At 35.4% G+C, this 23,549-nt stretch overlaps 1 protein-coding gene and 1 long non-coding RNA gene across 3 annotated transcripts in view; one reads left to right on the top strand and one right to left on the bottom strand.

Moving 5' to 3' along the window:
• Positions 1-14,867, bottom strand: part of LOC118188852 (cellular tumor antigen p53-like) — a 171,204-nt gene extending 156,337 nt beyond the window's left edge. Inside the window, exon 1 of one of the 2 annotated variants that reach the window (XM_085816765.1) lies at positions 14,642-14,867. The gene's annotated coding sequence lies outside the window, so the exon portion shown is untranslated. The remainder of the gene's footprint in view (positions 1-14,641) is intronic. The other variant, XM_085816763.1, reaches the window with a different exon arrangement.
• Positions 14,868-20,476: 5,609 nt separating this feature from the next.
• LOC146997139 (uncharacterized) lies at positions 20,477-22,465 on the top strand. Its single transcript, XR_015040998.1, has 2 exons — positions 20,477-20,696; positions 21,558-22,465. It is a non-coding gene; the product is annotated as an uncharacterized LOC146997139 (long non-coding RNA).
• Positions 22,466-23,549: the final 1,084 nt, after the last annotated feature.

The raw sequence follows: 23,549 nt of genomic DNA, 5'->3' as shown, positions 1-23,549 counted from the left end.
TTTGAATTCCGTCGTTTCTTATTTTGTACCATACTTTTTACTTCGTACGTCACGTCAGAGAGCTGTCGTGTTATTCAATACGGTCCAAAGTAACGTCTTAGAAGATTTTCGGATAACCCAACCTTTCGTACTGGAGTGAAGACCCAGACAAAGTCTCCGATGTTGTAGCTGACAGGTCAATGTCTCTCGTATCGGCGCTTGTCTGTGGTTTGCGCTTTAAGAATATGGAGTTTTGCAAGCTGTCTAGCTTCTTCAGCTCTAGAGATCAGATGTTGCACATAACTATCTTCGGGATCTTCGATACTGTATGGGAAAATTACGTCGAGAGGAGTCTGGATATCTCTGCCATAAATGAGAAAGAATGGGCTGAATCCCGTTGTGTCTTGTTTGGCTGAATTATAGGCATAGGTTACAAATGGTAGAACAGTATCCCAATTTTTCTGTTCAACTTCTACGTACATGGACAACATGTCTGCCAATGTTTTATTGAATCTTTCAGTTAAGCCATTGGTCTGAGGGTGGTAAGCAGTCATCAGCAGATGAGACGTCTTGCATAGATGAATTACTTCTTTAATAACATTGGATAGGAAGTTGCGTCCTCGGTCACTTATCATTTCTTTAGGGGCACCATGCTTCAGTACAATTTCTTCAACTATAAACTTGGCAATTTCAGCACCCTCAGCTGTCGGTATTGCCTTTGTGACTGCAAATCTGGTAAGGTAATCTGTGCAAACTATAATCCACCGGTTCCCATTTCGAGTAACAGGAAAGCGTCCAAGTAGATCCATTCCAATTTTGGTAAACGGTGTGTCAGGAGGTTTTATCGGATGAATCTGTCCTGGTGGACGTTGCGGCGGTGATTTCCGTCTTTGGCATTCTCGACAATGTGATACATACCGCCGTGTGCTTCCATATAGCCGTGGCCAATGGTACTTTCTCCTTATTCGGTCGTACGTTTTGGCAAATCCGAGATGGCCAGCGGTTGGAGCATCATGAAGACTTCTTAGAACCTTGCTATGAAGTTGCTTTGGTACCACTAAGAGCCACTGCTGTCCCATAGGATCATAGCTTCTTTTGTACAGTATACCATTTTTTATTTGATAATTTTGATATGCGTCACCTCTCTTGAGAGTTGTAATGATGGATTTTAATTGTTTGTCCTTCTGCTGCTCTTTTCCGTAATCTAGGATTGATGCAAAGAAAGGGATGCCTTCATTGTTCTCAATTATTGGTTCTATAAGAGGCTTCCTCGATAGTGAATCTGCATCGGAGTGTTTCCAACCGCTCTTGTAGACGATATTTATGTCCCGTAATCTAGGATTGATACAAAGAAAGGGATGTCTTCATTGTTCTCAATTATTGGTTCTATAAGAGGCTTCCTCGATAGTGAATCTGCATCGGAGTGTTTCCAACCGCTCTTGTAGACGATATTTATGTCGTACTCCTGCAACCTGAGAGCCCACCGTGCAAGTCTTCTGGATGGATCCTTAACATTGGCCAGCCAACATAAAGAGTGGTGATCTGTGACTACCGTGAAGGGTTTTCCGTGTGGTGGAATAATTCCTTTCAGCTGCATTAAGGGACCTGGATGCATAGGCTATCGGTCTTTCTTTGCCATCCTGGATCTGAACCAGTACTGCACCGATACCATAGCCGCTAGCATCAGAATGTATCCTGGTTTCTGCGTCTGGAATAAAATGTCCCAAAACAGTGCCACTGGTCAGCAGCCTTTTGAGTGTTGCGAAAGATTCAATCTGTAACGTGTTCCAAGAAAATTTTGCATCTTTCTTCAACAAGTCAGGTAGGGGCTTTGCGATATCTGCGAAATTTTGGATAAATCGTCGGTAGTAGGAGCACAAGCCCAGAAAACTTCGGACATCGGCGATATTTTTCGGAATAGGGAACTTTGCTACAGCCTCTACCTTTTGTGGATCGGGATATATCCCATTTTGATCGACTAAGTGTCCCAGTATAGTCAGTTTCTTTTTGCCGAATGAACATTTCTTGGAATTTAGCATCAGTCCTGCTCTTTGGATACATTTCAGTATTTCCCTCAAATGCTTTTGATGTTCTTCGAAATTAGGTGCGTACACGATTATGTCGTCGAGGTAGCAAAGACAAATATTCCATTTGAGACCTCTTAGTACCGTGTCCATCATCTGTTCAAATGTGGCTGGAGCACTGCATAATCCGTACGGCATGACTTTAAATTCATGGAGACCATCTGGAGTCACAAAAGCTGTCTTTTCTCTGTCTTTATCATCAACATCTATTTGCCAGTAGCCTGACTTCAGATCCATCATAGAGAAAAGTTTTGCACCAGCCAGGCAGTTCAAAGCATCATCGATGCGAGGTAACGGATAGACGTCCTTTTTAGTTACCTTGTTCAATTTTCTGTAATCGACACAAAAACGCCATTCACCATTTTTCTTCTTCACAAGCACGACATGAGATGACCATGGACTATCTAGAAGTTGTATCACATCTTCTTTTAGCATTCGTTGCACTTCATCTGCAATCACATGCCTCTCAGTGGCTGACACACAGTATGGCCTTTGATTGGTGCACTGTCACTTGTATCATCTTGTGCTTCACCGAATTGCATCGGGATTTTTTCGCAATACTGTTAAAGTCAAAAATGTCACTAAATTCATCTAGTAGACTCAATAGCTCGTCTTCCTCAGCATTGGTCAAATCAGTATCAAATATCTCTTTTAAGTTTTCTTGAGATAACCTTTTCCTGGACCTATGTCCCTTGGAATCTGCTGGAGCCTGATCACTTAGGGAGCAAATAGCGTTGTTTTTTTATGGTCGTTAAATAGCCGACATTCATCCCTTTCGGTATCAGTTGGGTTCGTCGAGAACAATTAGTTACCCATAATTTACCACAACCATCCTCTATAGTGACAATTGAGGCTGGTATCGATAGTTCTTTTTCGCACATAAGAACTCTATTTCCAACAATCATAGCTTCATCTGCTTCCCGTAGCTCTGAAATCAAAGCACATATTCGCTTTGCGGTGTTTGCTTTAATTACATAATCGGTTGCGGCAAACAAGGAGAGCTGTGACTTATTTAAATATTCAATGTCTGGAAGGATTTCTGCAAGTGTAAGTTCTTGATTTCCACAATCGATAACGGCATCAGCGGCACGGAAAAAGTTCCATCCAAGTATCATTTGATGACTACATTCAGGAAACACAATGAATTTAAACGGCTTCTTAGTCCCATTCAAATCAACTTTCAATACACAGTGTCCCGAGGCAGCTACAGTTTTACCACAGACAGTTTTCAATACAGGTCCATTCTCAGCAAACATAGGAGCATTTAGCTGTCGACATAACTGTTCAGATATGACAGAATAATCGGCACCTGAGTCAACAAGGGCTTTCACACACTGTCCGTTCACGGTGATAAAAGTGTTATTCTTTTCCAACTTGGCTGTGGTGTACGTCGGAGGATTTTCTTCAACTGCAGCCTCACCTCCTGTACAGGTCGCTTGAGCTAGTTTTCCTCATTGGTTTGGCGTGGAGAACGGCGTACTGGTGACTGCGATTGTCGGCGGTTGAGAGAGCGTCGCAGATAAGGTGAACTGCTCCTTATTCGGGAAGAACTAGGCTGTGCATATTCGTCGTCGAAGCTGTATGTAGATTCGGTATCCCTGTCCCGTCGAGGGTTGGATGTCTTTGCGGCTCTTGCATTTTCAAATATCTGGCGTCTTTCCCTACAGTACCTCAGCACATGTCCTGGGCGTTCGCAATGAAAACAGAGAGGTACATTATCGTCAGTCCTCCACAGATCTGTCCTACGTTGTGGAGCAGTTCTCTGGCTTGCTTCACGTCTTGGTTGCGACCTAACTGGAAGTGAACATTGGGTAGTGTTTTTGCTTCTCCCTGCTCCTGTGAGTGGTGCCAGCGCCTCTATAACCTCTTCCCGGAACACAGATGCTATGTCATTCGGTGCTACGGGTTCTATTTCCATGTAGCCCTGAACTTGCGTAAGGACCTTCTGAAGCTCTTCTCTGACGATGGTGTGCACTATAGACTTTAGTTCACTGGCGTCCGTATCGGCCGACACCGCGGAGACATTAGGCAGCCTCTGGAATCGTGATCGGGCGATACGCCTTCGTCGAAGGCTTTCTATGTGATGGCGGCGTTTCACAAAGGCATCGACGCTGTCATAGTTCTGGGACGACAGGACCTGGTACAAATCTTCAGCAATACCTTTCATGAGATGGGCCACTTTTTTGTCTTCAAACATAGATGGGTTTGTTTTCCGGCAGAGAACGAGAACATCTTGAATGTATGCTTCAGAGGTCTCATCGATTTGCTGAGCACGTGTGAGTAGTACTCGTTCAGCTTGGCGCTTTACATCAGCTGCTGGGGAAAAGGTGTTCTTAAGAGCAGTCCTGAAAACAGTCCAACTGGTAAATGTATCTTCATTATTATCGAACCACTGTCGAGCGGTTCCGCCAAGGTAAAAAATTACGTTCGCCAGACACATTTGATCATCCCAGTGGTTATAGTTGGCGATTCGATCAAAGTCCTTGAGCCATCTATTAGTATCTTCTTGGCTATCCCCGCTGAATATACACGGGCTTCTGGGTAGTTGGTACTTCAGGATCGGTATTGGTGCGATATTACTTGAAGCGGAACTGGCTGCTGGAGAATTCTGCTCAGATTCCTTCTCATCAACCATCTTTCTCGATCTTTTACATGAATCCTGCAAGAGCCCAAACTCAGGAGAAAGTCCTCGAATCTGCAGGCTTCGGCATAACACTGTTGTAGGAACTGAGAACTACCCGGCGCCTCCACCAAACTGTTGCGTAGATGAGGGGATCCTACAAATGAACAGGCAAGTACAAGTCTAAACTCAAGACTTTTCATTAACTAGAACTGAATGAAGAGCTACTTATATACAGCTGGTCAACATGCTGAAACATTTCAGACTTGGAATGTTCTGAAAGAATAAGAAGGAAATTTACATAAATAAGATAACATTAACAACAAGGATATTTATATAAAAACCAATTATTGGGCATCTTGCCGTTGATGGGTTTCGAACCCGGTACTTTCAGGTTTCGAGTCCTGCGCCTTCTCCGCTAAGCTATGAGGAGCTCGGTCGAAAAGAGCGATTTTCGCTACATTATTATGCGGGTGCGTAGACGCATATGCGCATGCGTAAATGTATTATGTGCATGCGCTCCGGATTAATGACTTTTGACTGTATAGGCCAGTTTTTCTGAAAACGTCATCCCTTTCCTCAGGGAGATAGCCATCTGCCAGATAAATGAGTTAGAATTTTTCTTATCTTTTGCATAGCTTTTATAAGCATATGTTATTTTATTAAACATTTTTAATTTGCAAAACTATTAAGTTATGGAAAACTCAATAACATATTTATTACAATTAATGAAAAGTAAAAATTATGTGCACCACCAGCATCGTTTTCTATTACCAATATCATTATACAATCGATTGTATTTGTTTTTAGTATACTATGGAATGAAGATAAAGAAAATTGGTCAAAAGTATCATCTTATTTTCATAAACTGATATATAGTATGAAACAATTATATTAAATATCAATTTGTTACAGCAGAAATTGTAAATTGCTGCATTATGTATAAATCTTTCTTTAGACATTCCACAAATTAATCTACATCCATCCACATAATCGTGATGCAGGATCTATCTACGCTAGGCATTTTGTATTCCAGTGCTATCTCTGTGGGTTTTTAATTCTGTTGACCGATGTTCTACAAATTAAAAAAAAAAAATTGCCACGCTTAAATTTTGTTGCTCTGTGCGTATCTAGCGTCCTTCTAAAAATTTTGCCGTCAATAAATTTTTATTTCTAAGTGCCTACTCTAAATTCTTAAAATTTTGCCATCCCTAAATTTTCTAGTTCAATGCTTCTTTAGCCTGGGTTTGATCAAGCTGGGTATGTCATTCCCAACCCCTCCATTTTTTCGCTGTTTCTCTCCAACCTTTTTCTTAAATGGACGATTCTTCTTGTAGCTGCTCCCAAGAATAAGAAAGAAAACCTTGAAAAGAAAGAACAGGTGAAAAAGTTTTAAAAATAGATAGCTTGTAATCGCCACTCCAGAGTATGTCACACCTAGCACGAGCATTTCTGTTACAAATTCTGATTATAGGTAGGCGCACTGAAATTGTTCCTTCATTATGGAGCGTTTTCGAAGTTATGATAAAGAAAAGCAACATTTAAGAAATTTACTTCATACTCTTTCTTCAGAAGAAGAAAGTCTTTAGGAAATGTAATGAGTTTTCCAATAATGAAGAGTCGGATGATGAAAAAAATTACAATGAACATCAAACTTCAACTGAAATAGAATCTGCTTTAGAGAGCGGTCTTTCTGATTCAAATGAAAGTGACTATTTTATGGGAAAGGATAATATAACAAATGGAATAAAATGAAATTCTGTGGAAATGTCAAAATTTCTGCTAAAAATATAATTTTGAAACGCCCTAGGAATACATGCGTTTCAAAAAATATCGCTGCTCCTCTGGAGGCTTGCAACTTACTTTTATCTTCTGATTTGATAAAGAAACAAGTGTACAGTCAAAAGTCTTTAATCCGGACGTCCATAATCGGCATCTCAAAGCTACAAACTTTCTGCGCATGCGTAAACGCATAATACATTTACACATCAGCATAATACCTTTACGCATGCACGTTTAACGTATAACGGACAGTATAAGCTAAGCGAAAATTATCTATTTCAGTTAATGTTGCAGATTGTGTTGTTCCTTAATCTTCGAATTGGATCCGGTTTATTATTTTTTGCAGACATTTAGAGCAATTTTATAAAAGTAAGCTTGAACTTTCGATTATGTCAAAAAGAATTTCCGATTCTGGAGCTGCCAAAGGACCTACAAGCAAAAGCATGTTCCGATGTCCATCAAACAAAAAGTGGAATTGCTGCAAAAATGGATAAAGGCATATCCTTTGTTTCTCTAACCATTCCAAAATCTGTTTATCAATTTCACGCTGCTCTGCGGGGGAAGAGGGACATCGCGTCGTGCAATGAACTGGAAGTTGATCTGTCAGCACTATCCTTATCTTCAGGTCAGATGTTTTTAGTTTATTCGGCTTATAATTCTTTACTAAATGTCGTATTTCATCTCGATGCACTCCGCCTTTGATATGATTTAATAGAAATTCCTCGTCATTATAAATATCACGAATACACATCAAACAGTTTTCTGATTGCAATTTTCTAATTTCGACTATGCGTAATGCATGCTTTACGCATATGCGTGTTGAAAAAAATGTTTAATGAAGTAAACAAATAAATATTAAGCTTTTTTTTTTGTAAATTTTGATACCCTTTAGATCATAATTGCTCTTTATTTCATAAATTACGATTTCATATTTTTAATTTTATAATTTCTGCATGCCATTTTACCAGATTTAAATTGATGATCTATAATCTGGAAAAACCGATAATCCGGAATCGCCGAAATCCCGACGAATCTGGATTAAAGACTTTTGACTGTACTAATGTTTTTATTGGCTCAATTAATGAGTCCTTTTCTCGAGAAAGAGATACAACAGCGATTAATGGGGGCTGAAATTAAAGCATTTATTGGATTGCTGTATCTCGCTGGTTTGCATAAATCAACCCATGTATATATGAAATCTTTGGGCAACACACGGCACTGGAATTGATATATTCTGTACAACTATGGCATCAACACGTTTTTATTTATACACTTTTTTTTTTTTTTTAGATGCTTTCACTTTGATGATACACAAACCCACCAGTCAATCGGCCCAGTAGAACAAGAAATATAGAAGTGCAACCCCCCTTTTTTTTACACAGTGTACATCCTATGATTTTTAAATACAGATACACAGATGTAAATATACAGATGGCAGTAGTATTGTATAAAAAATGTATAAATGTGAAGTGTTTAGCAGGGCTTTCATTTGTGTTCAAGTTATTCATGTGAAGAGGCTTTGATATGATTATGGCCACACGACGAGAATTACCAGACTTTGAACACAAAATGGTAGTCGGAGCTAGACGCATGGGTCGTTCCATTTCGGATATCGTTAGGGGATTCAACATTCCAAGATCCACAGTGTCAAGAGTGTGCCGAGAGTATCTAATTGGACAGCGCAGTGGACGACCACCTGCACTTAACGACCGTGACCAGCGACGTCTGCGTAGAGTTGTCAATGTTCACAGACAAGCAACACTGCGTCAAATAACCGCAAAAATCAATGTGGGACGTACAAGGTACATGTCCAATAGGACAGTGTGGCGAAATTTGTCTTCCCTGGGCTATGCCAGCAGAAGACTGACTCGATTGCCTTTACTGACAGCACGACATCGCCTGTAGCGACTCTCATGGGCTCGTGAGCATATCGGTTGGTCCCTAAACGAATGGAAAACCGTGGCTTTGTCAGATGAGTCACGATTTCAGTTGGCAAGATGGTAAGAGCTGATGGTAGGGTTTGAGTGTGGCGCAGACCCCATAAAGCCATGGACCCAAGTTGTCAACAAGGCACTGTTCAAGCTGGTGGTGGTTCCATAATGGTCGGGGCTGTTTTTACATGGCATGGACTTGGTCCTCTGGTGCAACTGAACCGATCATTGACTGGAAATGGATCACTTACAGGCATTCATGGACTTCACGTACTCAAACAATGATGGGATTTTTATGGATGACAATACGCCATGTCACCGGGCCACAATTGTTCACGATTGGTTAGAAGAACATTTTGGACAATTGCAGCGAATGATCTGGCTACCTAGATCGCCCGACATGAATCCCATCGAACATTTATGGGACATCATCGAGAGGTCAGTTCGTGCCCGAAACCCTGCAATGTCAACACTTTCACAATTATGGTTGTCTATAGAGGAAGCATGGCTCAATATTCTTGCAGGGGACTTCCAACGACTTGTTGAGTCCATGCCACGTCGAGTTGCTGCACTTCGCTGGGCAAAAGGAAGACCGGCAAAATATCAGGAGGTATCCCATGACTTTTGTCACTTCAGTGTATTGTATTTATCATAAACCTGTAACCACAGCTACAGGTGAGAGGTCATTTTCAATACTGAAACTAATAAAAATATATTTAAGAAACACTATGACACAAGATCAGTTGTGAAACCTATCACTATAGCGCGTTGAAGCTGAGATGGCTGAGAAAATGGATGTCCAAATATTGATAAATGATTTTGAGGAAACGAAGGTTAGGAGACGCAAATTTTAAAAGAAGGATTTTTGTCTCTAATGATGAATTTTGGCCACCAATATTATAATTACACTTATTGACGGAGGGAAAAAATTAGAGAAGTAGAGCAGTATGGACTGAGGAAAATTAAAATAAAACAGTAAAAAACTTTAGCATTCATATTTTTTATAAAAATCATGGGGTTTTCATCCACAGAGAACCCGTTGGTGCTTCAGGAAAGAATCCGTTGGCGCCGTTGCATTTTTACTCGCCAAGCTCGCGATTCATCGACGATGAGCAGAGCCGTAAGCGTGATTTTTAGTGCATGTAAATTCAAGTTAGCAGATAAAACAATATATTAAGCATATGGTAGTAAAAATTTACAGATAATAAGCATGTAGATGTAAAACTAACCGGTTAAACGTGATATACGAAGATAAATTTGTATTAAATTCAAGTTAGCACAGAAAACAATATATTAAGCATAAGACAATATACAAACATTTATAATGGAAATAAAAAATATAAATTCGTATTAATGTACTGAAATTACCCGGTTAAACGTGATAAAAGAAAAAAATTTGTCTTAAATTCCAGTTAACACAGAGAACAATATATTCCTAACACCAGCAGTGGTTTGCTAATTTTGATGACCATGGTGATGCATCAAACTATTCTGTCATCTTACATAATCAATAATATTTTTTATTTCAATTTAATCATCTATTTATGTCACACTTGCCATCCCTGAAAGGTTATTGTTAGAAAAGCATTAACAATATATTATCTTGTTAAAATTTTATGCCATAAAAATTGATTTATTCTCAGAATTTTAGATGACAATAACCAGTAATAAAAATAAAAGCATTACTTAATTATTTAAAATGCGCATGCACTTTTTAGTGGTCTACGAAAACAAATTATTTTAGACGTTGGAAACCTCATGGTTCTTATAGAGCTGTTAATAATTAAGAACACGTGAACAGCCATGTTACAAATTAGCATTCTCCCCTCCTTTGATCCCGAACCGAGAACCGGCGTTTATCTACGAAAATATTTCTATTTATTCGTTGTTAAAATATTCAGAAAAAATAATAATAAATAAGAGAAGAATAATATAAATCTGCAAATGCGAACAACGACAGTGTTAATTATCCGATGGGTTACCAGGTTTGAACTATTATCGCCAAAGATGGCGATATTTACATTTACCGGGTTCTCTGTGGAAGTGCTTCCAAATCATGTATTCAAGTAGTTTAGAGTACCAAAAGGTTTTTTGGCTAATCTTTGGAATATGGTAACTGGTAGTTTGGCGACATTTTAGAGGCGATAAAGGTTACTACCTAGGACTTTGGTAATAGTGCGAGAAGTACTTAGTTCCGATTACGCATTATTTTGTGTGAAGGAAATGAGAGATCATGAGATATGTCATGTGACATTAATGGACGAATTACAGTTCTTTAATCGGAAAAGGGGGGGAATTTGGAAAACTGTAGTACTATATTATTTTGTATTAAACTTCATTGTGTGTTGTGTGAAATAGTGGAAGTGTGCGTGCGACGTAATGAAGATTCTGAAGATTAGGTAAGATGGTATTTTTAATCATTTGAGGATATTATTTTTATGCATTGTTCTAAATGTAAGGAGTAAAGAAATTAATATGATATTATTGGAAAATTATTATTAGCAATGATTTAGTTTAAAGTAATTAGGATTGTAATCTAATTTTAATTTAATAACATTTTTTCTAATTGTAATTAATTTAATGTATGTGCTTATTTATATTTTAAGTAGTGTTTTTAATTTAATTATATTTTAATTTAATGATCGTGATTTTGTGAGTTATATGTTTGTAGTATTTTGGAATACGTTTGAGTAGAATACGTTGAGTATTTTCATGCATTTTCGTGAAATTTTTCTAATTTATGAGAAAAAAGCAGTGTACATGGATATAGTGAAGAGTGTGCGCAATGCCATTTTTGTGCAATTCTGGGATATTTTTTTAAGTAAAAATAAGTCGACATGTACATGGTTTAGTGATATTTTAATTAAATTATAGTTATTTTGTGAATTTTATGTTTGTAGGAATTTGGTATACGTTTCAGTTGAAGTAAACGTGCATGGAAATAATTTAAACATTTGACACTCAGTATTTGTAACCATTTGTAATGTTTGCGGTATGAATTTGTTGGTGACGTTTATAATATAATAGATAATTTAGAGGTAAAAGTTTTTGGATATTTTATTTATTTTATACGTGGAAATGTTCATCCTTGGAAAGGGTATATACTTTTTTGCGATCAGGTAATTTCATATATGTGCTTTTCACCGAGTTTAAAGATTCACAGAATTTTTTTTCATTTTCGTGAAATTTTTCTAATTTATGAGAAAAAAGCAATGTACATGGATATAGTGAAGAGTGTGCGCAATGCCATTTTTGTGCAATTCTGGGATGTTTTTTAAAGTAAAAATAAGTCGGCGTGTACATGGTTTATGTGTATGTGTTATTTTGAAAAACGCGTAAGGAGTATGGTATTGTGCACTTTTTCCCAATTTTGCAGTTAATATTTGTCATGATTAAGCAGTTTTGTTACATAAAATTTCTAGCATAAGTGTAATTCGGCTAGTAGATTGTTGGAAAAAGTGTTCAGTAAATAAAAATAAAAGAAACATGTCTTTACTTCGTGAAGACAAAATGGCGGCGAAAAAAAAAATAGAGGGTTGCTGTAGCAGAGTTGGTCGCCAAATTTTCGCCAAGTTACCATAATCCAAAGATCAACCAAACTTTTTTTTTTTTTCTTTTTTTTTTTTAAAGATGAGGAAAAAAAATACCATTCATATTTTCTACAAAAATTTGTATGTCCAAATAGTTTCCTTCATGAAGTTTATGATAAATGTGTTTCATATTTAACAAATGTATGATTTACATTATAAAAGTTCTTATTTATTACTTGTATATTATTGCATAAATCATGTTCGTAAGCTGAGTAAATCACAGAGTACTATACATTAATGTAGTAGCTTTTCTGTATGTTTATCAATTATCTTGTCTGTCAGTTTATAATATAACTAATTATTTATAAGTTTGCTAAATTAAGAGAAAAACGGTTTAATCCTAGTATCCGGTGCACACGGGATTTGGCTACTTTATGATGAGCAGTAAAAACGGGACATATACGATGAGTAGTAAACGGGTCATTCAAAGAATATATATAGTTATACATAGTATATACTATGTATATAGTGTATAGTATCAAAGAATATATATAGTTATACATAGTATATACTATGCATATAGTGTATAGTATATACATAGACGTTCTTTGGGTCATTTTTGGTGTTGCCTATAATTTTCAAAATCGCGCCAAGGCTGCACCGTATACTAGGATTTTACCGAGAAAACTTAGGCGCAGATTTTATATAAAAATTTAAAACGTTAGTATGTAAAACTTCTTGGATTTTATATAAAAATCACCACAAATCTAGGCTTTCTTCCTTTTTCCTTTTCTTAATTCTTCACGTCGACATATTCTTTTTTTATATAGACTTATTACTTTATTATCAGTATGCATCTCAGTGAAAGGAGAGAAAAATCTGTCTCTCGCGCTCATACAAAAAGTCTTAAGTAACTGAATTAAAATCATCTGACGTCAAATACCCCGACTAAAGCAAATTTTGGCTAATCTTTGGAATATGGTAACAGGAAGTTTGGCGACATTTTGGTAAGGCGATAAAGGTTACTAGCTAGGACTAGTACATGGATAAAGTCAAGAGTGTGCGCAATGCCATTTTTGTGCAATTCTGGGATGTTTTTTTTAAGTGAAAATAGGTTGACGTGTACATGGATACCGTGTATGTGCAATTTTTAAAAACGCGGCAAGCAGTTTGCGATTCTGCACTTTTCCCCAATTTCGCACCTAATCTTTGTCATGATTAAGCATTTTCGTTCCATAAAAGTTCTAGCATAAGCGTAATTCGGCTAGCAGATTGTTGGAAAAAGATGCCTTTACTTCGTGGCGTCCAAACAAAAACTAGCAGGTTGCTGTAGCAGGGTTGGTACCAAATTTTCGCCAAAAAATTGCCAAGTTACCATAATCCAAAGATTAACCCAAATTTTCATTTCACCAGTTGGTCAAGGGAAATTATTTTCCTTTTTATTCTTCTTCATGTTACATAACTTTCAACTGTTTCCCTAAGAATGTGCTTTTATTTTTTCAACAATTAATCCAGATGTGATAAAAATCATCATGGAAACATTGGCTTCTGGAATCCTTGATTTTTTTTTTTCATTTTTTTTTATTTTTAAGCACATTAAATTTATTGGGAAAGGGGGACAGGAAAATTTTTTGCATAGGGGTCTAAGTGTTCTAGTTATGCCACTGTTCTCAACCAAGGAAGGAATTCGGTTTAATCCTAGTATCTGGTGCACACGGGATTTGGCTACTTTTGGCGACTTTATGATGAGCAGTAAAAAGCGGACATTGTGATGAGTAGTTAACGGGTCATTCAAAGAAAATATATAATTAAACATAGTATAAACTATATATATAGTATATATACTATGTTATATACACACATAGTATCTAGTGTATAGTATATATGTAGACGTTCTTTGAATCATTTTTGGTGTTGGCGATAATTTTCAAAGTCGCGCCAAGGCTGCACCGTATACTAGGATTTTACCAGGAATTCTTCCTGGGAAAGAATTTTATAGTTTTTGGGTATGAGATCAGCCAGACTACACCTTCTGCTGCACAGATAAAAAATTAATATAAGTGAATGTATATGATTTTTCCGCGTTTTGTAATGGGCTAGGAGAATGATCCTTTGTCAATGATGAATGGGGAACACGATGAAACAGGTGAGATCCACTGGGTCTTGCTTTAAAGGTAATAACGCGATTTCAGGAAGTTCGCCAAGTGCCGGTTATCTGAGTATCCCCATCCGAATTTGGGATGGCAGACATATGCTCATTATTGTGAAGTTGAATTTTAAAATTATTAACTGCTGCTTTAATCAACTGCGCCAAGAAAATAATAATCACATTACTGATAAGATAAAAATAAACATTAAGTATCACCATGGATGGCATCTGAAAGATTAGTCAAAGAAACTTTGTTCAGAAATTATTCGAAAAAATAAACTCTGTATAAAAATCTAAATGAAATGTATCTAATCTAAATGAATCTTCTTAAAACGAATTACAGACTACAATTATCAATAATGAAGTATTTATCTGGATATTGCTTTTCGGCGTTTAGACCAAATACCGCGTACAACAATAAACAGATTCGAAAATATATTCAACAAAATCAGGAATACTACGCTGCTATCATGCTTACTAAACACTGGGGAATGTCGTCCTTACTAATCAAATCAGTAAAAACCGCAAAGCATTGCAAATAATGACGAAATCTATGAATCACTTACCGTTTACAAAGTATTCAAGTACAACAAGCCGTTGGTTCTTGTCCAAACTTGACCGATCACATTAAATACAGACCTTGATCCTTGCTTTCCCCCTGTACGAAATTTCGCCATAGATTGCGCCAAAAGAGTCTCATTTTCCCGCCAGTTTTGTATTACTTTATGAAACAAAATCTCTGATGTGAAGCATGGTAGTTATGAGACATTACGTGCAAGTAAACCGTATTTTTGCATTTTCAAAGCTAGAAATTATAATGAATCAGCTACTGTTCATCTAAATGTAATGAATATAAGTGCTGGTTTGGTAGATGATTGCACGGATTTTTGGCGATTTTGTGGCGATATTTCTTTTGCCGAGCAATACGACTTATGGTAAACCCACTGCTGGAGAAGTTATTTATGGTAACCAACTCTTTGTTGTCATTTTATTTAAAAAATAATGCGTTTTATTATGCATAAATTCCGTGTTTTAAATATTATTTATGGCTTCCAAATATTAAAAATCAATTTAATTTTGCATTTTTATTTGAAATAAAAATTTTATTGTTTATCATATTTTATGTTGTGGATGATGTAATCAATGACGTCACCTTACTTTAAACATGGACCTTATAAGAAATAGATTTGAAGAGATTAAAAACTTCTGCAACATACTTCTATCCACTAGTATTTTCAAAGAACAAAGAAAAAAGAAAACTGCGCCATAGACAAACGGATTCTGACTCCGATGAGGAGCCTTCGCTCAAAACCAGCAATTGATATAAACTATTAGAGAACCAAATAGACGACGTGCATTTGGACAACGAAGATGAATCAGCCACTCAGCTCACTACCACCCCAAAAGACCAACCAAACAAAAGTGACACCATTCCCGCAAATAGAAAACCAAACTCCAGCCCAAAAACAAGCAGAATTGATAAACTGCTTATTATTGTCGTAGATAACGTACCAAAAGCGGATGAATTCTTAAAAAACTTAAACAAGTAAACCGGAAAAGAGATAACTGGCACCTTAAAAGGACGCCGCCTTGAAATAGAGCCTGCAGACTCTGACTCACATCGATTCATTCGCAAAATAGTTGAAGAAACAAAGCTTAAAGCCCACACCTACTTATTGCCCGAAGATAAAGTTTTAAAAGTCATAATAAGAGACTTACTCATCACCACAGATCCCCAAACCATCACTCAAGAACTTCTTGACAAAGGATTCAAGGTTAACTTTATTACACTATTAAGAAACAGAAAAGAAAATAAACCAATTCCACTTTTCTTAGTACATAACTAAAATCAGAAGAAAATAAGCAAGTATTCAAAATCAAACGCATAGGTTATATGAACGTATCAATAGAATCATTACGCAAGAAACCTGACCCTCCACAATGCTATAGATGCCAGGGAGTTTTCACAGTTCTCTGCTTTACCAGAGACTGGGTATACGTCTGTTGCGGAGGCAATCATAAACCTATAGAATGCACCCGTAGTCGCGACCAGCCAGCCATATGTTATCACTGCAAAGGTCCTCACCCAACCAACTTCTCAAATTGCCCGGCCAGACCAAAAAACAAACAAGTTCAGTTCCAACCCAGTCCTCCACCAGCAACCAATCCCTGGACCAAAAGAAGACAAGACTTTCTTCCGCTGACATCAAACAGTAACGAAAATCTCGCTCAAACCTCCATTCAAAACGAAAATCCAACAGAAGAAACTACCAGCACCGCAGAATCTTCCCTGTCAGACCTCTTTGACTTCTCTTCGCTAAAAACAATCAGGACAATAGTGATACAAGGACTCAAAAACACTAAAACCAAGAAATTACCTCTTGATAAAATAATCGCAGTAGTCGAAATCATTGAAAAAATAGGAAATCATCTTTAATTCTAATAAATTCAAGAATAGGTGCAACATAAAAATCATCTCTTGGAACGCAAACGGTCTTTACCATAAAAAGATGAATTATCCAACCTCATTATTGAAATTGAACCTGACGTAATACTCATACAAGAGACTCACCTTAGACCAGCACTCAAAGTACTTTATGCTAATTATAACACTTACAGTACGGATCGTGAGACAGGAAAAGGCGATGGCATCATCACATTTGTTAAAAGGAGCATAAAACACTCTCAAATTCCTAATCCACTTTCGAAAGTAACACAATAGAAATTGTAATAGAATATAAAAAATTCAAAATTTCGAATATATACATCCCACCAAATAATAATCCCAGCGCACAAGAATTGACTCACCTCCTTAATTTTAATACTTCTACCATTGTCGGAGGGGACTTCAACGCCAAACATCCCTACTGGAACCGAGGACTTGCTAACAAAAAAGGAAATGACATATTTAAACTCATTCAATTAAATAATTATAACATTCATGCTCCAGACGAGCCCACCCATTACGGGTACAATAACGCCACCACAATTGACTTCTTCATCTCAAATAACATTACTAACAGATGCAATATCTCTGTAATTTCAGCCCTGTCTTCCGACCACAACCCCATTGTATTTGAAATCCCCATTAATAAATACCTCCCGCACTTGACAGAAGTATAGGAGTTACAAATTGGATCAAATACTCTGAAATTCTGAATAACTCCATACAAGGTAACCCATGCATCAAAAACAAAGAAGATTTAGAACTCGAAGTCTCAAATTTTACCAACAGCATCAATTCTGCTTTAAAGGAAGCCACCAATACTTTTTATGTGAACAAGCCTTTCCTCCCCCTGCCTGCCGATATAAGAACTAGTATTAAAGAGAAAAACCGGATGCTTACAAGATTGCAAACCACCAGGGATCCACAACTCAAACACGAACCAAACTCTATGCAAAAAGAAATCAACAGAAAAATCAAGAACTTCAAAACCAAAAAAAAGACCAATTTCCTAAATAACCTAGCTATAGAGGACAATTCCCTATTTGCCATTTCCCGCAAATTCAAGAAACCTTATAAACCTATTCCACCTATCCATGGACCTAAGTGGAATTTCGTATACAGAAGAAGATAAAGTTAAATCTTTTGCGGATTATATGGAAGATACATTCACTCTTAATCCCACTCCGTACGACTAACCATATTGAGCGGGTCAACCAGGTAGTCATTAACTTCCTTAATACCCCTGCTCCGTACAACTTCACTTTCCTGACTACCCCAACAATCCTTGCCAATACCATCAGGGCCTTATAAACGAAGAAAGCCCCAGGGCACAATGGCATCTCGACCAAAGCACTGAAGCATCTTCCGATCAACGCTCTTACCTGCCTAACCAAGGGCCTTAGTCTGGGCACCGTCGAGATAGAAGAACGGGTCGCTTTTTGCGATCCACTCGACAGAAAGCGAGTCTGGTGTCATCGTATCGATCATTACAGAGATCGACGCGTCGAAAATTTTCCCGTCAGCTGGACAGCTGCCGTTTAAGTTCCTGACTGTCGTTTTAGAGCTAAACTGAGAACGGCGGAGGTCACGGATTGTTTTGAAAGTGTACGTAATAGATATTTTAATTTCTTAAGATTTGTGAAAAACTCGAGTATTTCGCTATAGAAATAACGCATTTGATGCTGACGATTCTACATTATTTATTTATTCTACATTACAAATGCCTTAATTAAATTTTAGTGAAAATAATATATTTGGTGTTTTCCTATTTCACATATAAAGAAGGGGTGCATACTTTTAATTTAAAATTGTAATTTTTAAACTAATATATATATCAACGTTATTAATTTCATGCTTTTATGAGTAATTTATAAATTTTGAAATTTTATGTTTTAAGTTATAATGTATTTCTCTCTAATTTTATTTGAATTTGTAGTGTATAAAAATTTAATACATTAGACATGCATTAAAGAATATGCAGTATATAATTCAAACTATGCACATCCTAAATTCAACATTTATATTAAATTGCTTTGAGTTAAAAAATTATTTAAGTAGTTTTAACTGTATCGATATCAATGTCAATTTCCAATAGTTTCTAGAATCTCCTGTATAAAACAAGTTAAATTCCTGTATAATTTTCGGTTAAATTCTTGTCAATATTATAATGCAAGATTTATAATTAGTTATCAGATTTTTTAATGTGGTCTACCTTTAGATATTACATCAGTTTTGTGTATATTTATTCAGATCAAAAAAGTGCTTAGTTTAGGTTTTATGTAATTACGGCAAAGCCTCGAGGGTTATCTGCCTAAAGTGAGGGTTGCTTTCGTGGAGGACATTCTAAGGAAAACTAGCTCGTACACACGTAACACATGGGGAAAACCTCGAAAAAATCCATGCAACCAGCCCCTTCGCGGGATTCCAACCTTGGACTGAAATTCTAATGTCCAGCGATTTTACGGGCCGCTGGTGGGATTGATTTAAAAAGGGTATAAATATACACGTACTGCAATTTCTTTCACTGCATCTGTTAATATATTTATACAGTTTTATATATATATTTGAAACACATTTTCTGTGCCTTAAACTTCTATGCTTCTGGAGGTTACCAATGATATATCTGTCATTACCAATGATATATTGGTAATGACAGATACATTAGTAATGACGCGCATACGTCCCGTTCGCGGGATTCGAACCTCGCACCGCACTACTAGTGTTCGGAGATTTTACCGCTCGGCCACTAGTGGGATCGACTTAAAAAGGGCCTAAATAGGAATATGTACTGCAATTTCCTTTCACTGCATATATTAATATATTTATAATACATTTATATATACATATAGTTATTTATTTAAAACAGGTTTTGTATGCCTTAATTTTTTATGCTTTTGGATATTACGAGAAATATGTTGGTAATGACAGATATATTGGTTATCAGAGATATGTTGGTAATACAACAAACCCGTTTGGAGTATTTGGACCTCGGACCGAACTACCAGTGTTCAGCGATTTTACCACACGGTCACTGGTGGAATCGATTTAAAAAGGGTATAAATAGGAATATATATTGCAATTTCCTTTCACTGCATATGTTAATATATAATATATATATATATATATATGTGTGTGTGTGTGTGTGTGTGCAAAATAATATGTTTTATGATTTAACCTATAGTTATTTAATTTTTTTTATTTTTCTTCCTATTACTTTTGTTAAAATTTTTTTATAATTTTACTCACTGCTTATTGGTATCTACGATACATAGTATATTTGTAGCTACGTGATAGGTATAATTGCTGAATAAATAAAATTATTGATATAATCATGGGTTGCTAAAAATTAAAATTTTTTTTTATTCAAATTCATTAGGAATATTAAACACGCGTACGCGGTACTATATTTCAATGATTTAACTTATGACGTTGTTGCAGACAAAATAATGTATTTTAATCATAAATACCTTTTCAGACAAAATAACGTATTTTAATCATAAAGTTTCTGTTAATAAATAGTTTACAAACATGTAACCTTTTAGAAAATTTCCATTTTGCAAAAGATCATACGTAAAATTATGTTTACGTTTCTTCACATACCTGAAGTTTTGAAAAGGCTATTTCTTTCTGCGTTTAAAATATCCATTAACGTTCCCATTTCTTTTTTCCATACACTTTACTAAATCCAGCAGCGTATATTTTCGAAAAATTTCACCATTTACTCGAACTTGATTTTTTTTTCTACGGCCATTTTCAGTAATAAGCACGTGCGAAACAGCCCCTTTTGACAACAAACTACCCCCTTCCCCTGAGCCTGGAGCAATGTAGAGGTGAGATAGACTGGTTGCTATGCAATAAACGTCACTTCCGCACGGAATTTCGCCTTCACTTTCCGTCGACGGAATTTGAAGGGGCCAGACTAAGGCTCCTATACACCAGGCTGAATCATCAGGCATTCGCGCTCCCAAGTGGGAGATTTAATGGTGGCTGTGTAGTTACGGTGCAACAATTTTTTGTGTAAAATGGGCGGATGTACAGCTATTAATTGTTCAAATCATTCACGAAAAGGTCATACATTGGTAAAATTTCCTAAAAATGAAGAAAGAAGAAAAATATGGGTAAATAATTGCCGAAGAGACAATTGGAAACCTGGTCCAGGTGCTGAACTTTGCTTAGTAAGTATAATGTTAATTACGCCTTCATTTAGAGTTTATATCTTCTCTGATGTTTATAATGTGCAAGTAAAGTGAAATTCTTGTGTACAATAACCTGAGTATCTGCTAATTTCTGTAATAATAGCTATAATTAAATTAGTCTAGGGTTAATGTACCCGTCGCCAAACATCGCCAATGTAGATGTTTTGAATGTGGAAAAGAAATTTCTCTTCTAATATAAAGCGCGGATTTTGCTTTCCTGTGCTAATTGTGGAATTTATAGTAATGTAACATGAAAATCATTAGCATATTGAAATTTATTAAAAAATAAATAATAATTTGGAAAGTCAAGATAAAATCTGAATGTTTGCTAAAGATATATGTAACATTATACTATAGTTGCAATATCGTTGGAATGATATGTAATTTTTTTCTTTATTTTATAATCACTATTGTTAAAAAGTTAGATGAGTTGTTTATGCACGGTGCCCACTACTGTTTCTTGGTTAAAATAACTTCTAGAATTTTGACATTGACATCTGAAGTCAATAGAATAAATTGAATAGTGTGAGACAAAATATATATAATCTGATTTCAATAATTGCAAGGATTGTGCAAGTTTATTTATAATCACAGTATTATACAATTTGGCAATGGAGTAAAGATTTAGAAATGAAAGCAGAACATTCAAATTAGTATTTTCTTGTTTCTAATATATAGAAATATAGTCTATTTTCCAGTATAAAAGTTTTACTTAAAAGTATGGGAAAGCAGATTTGTTTCATGCATGATGTTTATAATAGTGGTATGAAATGAATGAATTTTAATCTGTAAACAATTTTTTGTTAATATTGAAATGCGTTTCTTTGGGTACATTTTTAGGCACTTGTGGATCATGTCAGACAACATGCAATAGAAAAAAGATGTCCGTGTGCATAAATTTTCCCATTGTGTTACTTCATTTTATCTAAATTTCAAGGATAATTCTTTTCATTTTTATATGGCATGTCATCAGTATAAAGGCTAGTGAAAATAAATTGGTATGTGTATCTGTTTTTGAAGTGTAATGCTTAAATAAAAAGATGGTGTCTGTTTCTTCATTTAAACAAAATTTCAAGGATAGTATTTTTCAGTGTTTGTTATTTCTCAATGTAAAGGGTAACAAGGGGGAAAAAAACTGGTATGGTATATCTGTTTTTTAAGCATGATAATTTTATTTATTTCTTTAGTGATGCATATATATAGAGAGAAGGTGTTTGGTCCAACTGAAGTTATAATAAATCTAATTTTACTAGATCTCTCCCTCCCCTCAGGTGTAGAAAATTTTCAAGTGCAGAAAGTTTATTTGCAGAATTAATTCATTTCTGATAAACTTATTATCATTAATTTTTTATATAACATGTTATTAAGTTATACATTTGACTACTGTGTAATAAAATTGTATTTAGAGCAAAAAATTAGCTATAATTTTGCATCTGGTGACTAATATCATATGCTTCTAAGAATATTACTTTAACGTTTTCCATAATTTTTGTATTTCAGGAACATGAAACTGTTATTTTGATATACTTAAATAATAAAAGTGTGTATCTGAATCAATTAATGGATACAAATATTTTACAGTTATTTTTAGAAGATATTTGCCATATCGCTTCTAATAATTCATAAAGTATGTTAAAATATAGGTAAATAATTTGGTGCAGAATTCAAATTTAGGGTTTAAAATATAGTGAATCATAAGACTAAATGATTTTTATTGTCATGATTTGCCTGGGCTTAAGAATGTACTTTTCGCCCGGTGGAAATTGTCATCAAACTGTCCTGAACAGGCTTTTTGTTGATAATAACTTCCAGGCTTATCAGTACCTCCTTTTGAGTGGAGGGTATGCAAATATAGTACCCAATTTAAATTACATTGTGATTGTAATAATATTGTGGTATTAAATAAGTGATTATAATTACAATTTAGGTAATTGCATTGTAATTATATTACATTGTATCTGTGAACTCTTAATTTCATTACTTTATGCAATTATGTTGTAAGTGCATAATCTATTTGCAATAATATAATCTATTCGCAATTACAAAATAATTATAAATGCAGTTACATCTTAAATAGAGGCCATTTTAATACTTTTAAATTTTCACAAGATAACTTCCCATTAAGGTTCATTTGGAGGAAACTATGCAAATACTAAAAAAGAAGTTATGCAATTTACATATTTTGTACAGTACTTTCTTGTTATAATGCTGTTCAATATATCTTCAATACTTTTGTAAATTTAACGACATTCTTTGCAATCACTGTGGTGCTTTAAAAAGAAGTTTCTTAGTTATGCTTTCTAATAAGAATGGGTTTAAAATTAAGTATTATGTATAATAACTAGCAGTTAAAAAAACCTGACTGCATGAAAATGCTGTTGCTGTGTAAAATAAAAAATAAGCTTTCTTTTATGCTTTGAAATGAATTACATGTGGTTAAGTCGTCCTTTTACAATTTAAGAATGTGGTTAACACACATTCTTAAATTGGACAGGTTTTATCTAAATTATTAGTATAAAATATATAAACTATGAATTATTTTGTAACATAACTCAAATTACAAAATTCATTCTATATACGTTCAAAGTTATTATCTTTTATGGAATAACTGTTTTTTAATTTAGGTAAAAATTGGATTTTTAGAAGTATTACAAATACAATGCAACACAAAGGTGATCTGATTGAAGAGGAAGGACTTTTTATTACGGTTTCTAGTTCGTATTTATATTACATTTGATAAAAAGCATCCAAAACACAGAATGCTGTACTTTCTTCTTCCATATATGTTATGAAATATTTCACACATTTAAAAGAAAGTGTTTCTTCAGAATC

The sequence above is a fragment of the Stegodyphus dumicola genome, chromosome 5 (genome assembly GCF_044657685.1).
Source record: "Stegodyphus dumicola isolate Sdum_Otavi_A_Nest chromosome 5, ASM4465768v1".
In the NCBI taxonomy this organism is placed as follows: Eukaryota; Metazoa; Arthropoda; class Arachnida; order Araneae; family Eresidae; genus Stegodyphus; species Stegodyphus dumicola.
Note: the sequence above shows the minus strand (reverse complement) of the source record. Positions and strands in the feature narration are given on the sequence as shown.